At 44.3% G+C, this 854-nt stretch overlaps 1 non-coding gene across 1 annotated transcript; it reads left to right on the top strand.

The window, feature by feature from the left end:
- The first annotated feature begins 310 nt into the window (after window positions 1-310).
- LOC136877867 (U6 spliceosomal RNA) lies at window positions 311-417 on the top strand. Its single transcript, XR_010860815.2, has one exon. It is a non-coding gene; the product is annotated as a U6 spliceosomal RNA (small nuclear RNA).
- Window positions 418-854: the final 437 nt, after the last annotated feature.

An 854-nucleotide genomic window follows, 5' to 3' on the forward strand; every position in this document is an offset into this window, starting at 1 on the left:
TGGAGTAATTTTGACCGCTATCGAAATTATTACAGTTTTGTTCTCAATATGCATTGTCACCTTTATCATCATTTCAAATATGTTTTACTAAGTTAACAATACATTAACTATGGAATCTAATGCTAAACGGGGGCAAATTTAACTGCCCGAAATGTAATATTTTTAGTTCATTAGACACACAAATGCATTTTTTTTTTTACAAAAGAACAATATTTATTAATCGAAAATTCACTTTTGCTTCAAGGGCCTTTAAACTATAACGTATTGTAATTGTCATTCAATATTAGAAAAGAAAAGCATTGTAAGATTCATACTCGCTTCGGCGGTACATATACTAAAATTGGAACGATACAGAGAAGATTAGCATGGCCCCTGTGCAAGGACGATACACAAAATCGTGAAGCGTTCAACATTTTTTTTCAATCGAATTTCAAACCTCATCCGCGCCTCTTTCCCTGCTTTCGCCAGATGGGTCCGTCACACTGCACGAAGTAATCCGGCGTCAGGGTGGTAACGGGTTTCTACTCAGCCGGGTAGCGGTGCGCCGCACTTCTCCCCTCGTTGGAAGTCCCGACTCTTTGCGTATCGGTCTAAGGCCTGGGACATCTCCAAGGCGTGCTCGTCGAACAGACCCCTGGTATGTGTGCGCGGAGCTCATTTGCCGCCCTTCGGGGCAGACGTCGGAGCCCTGACAAGCGAGGGCGCGCGATACGGACGGACCTCCGGCCCCGCTCAGCTGTTGGTGAGGATATGATTCAAGGAACATGTTGCACAAGGACTAAATGAAACGACTGAAAGAAAAACAATCATCAGTCACTACTGATCTGCATTTAGGTCAGTCGCCCAGGTGGCAG

The sequence above is a fragment of the Anabrus simplex genome, chromosome 7 (genome assembly GCF_040414725.1).
Source record: "Anabrus simplex isolate iqAnaSimp1 chromosome 7, ASM4041472v1, whole genome shotgun sequence".
In the NCBI taxonomy this organism is placed as follows: Eukaryota; Metazoa; Arthropoda; class Insecta; order Orthoptera; family Tettigoniidae; genus Anabrus; species Anabrus simplex.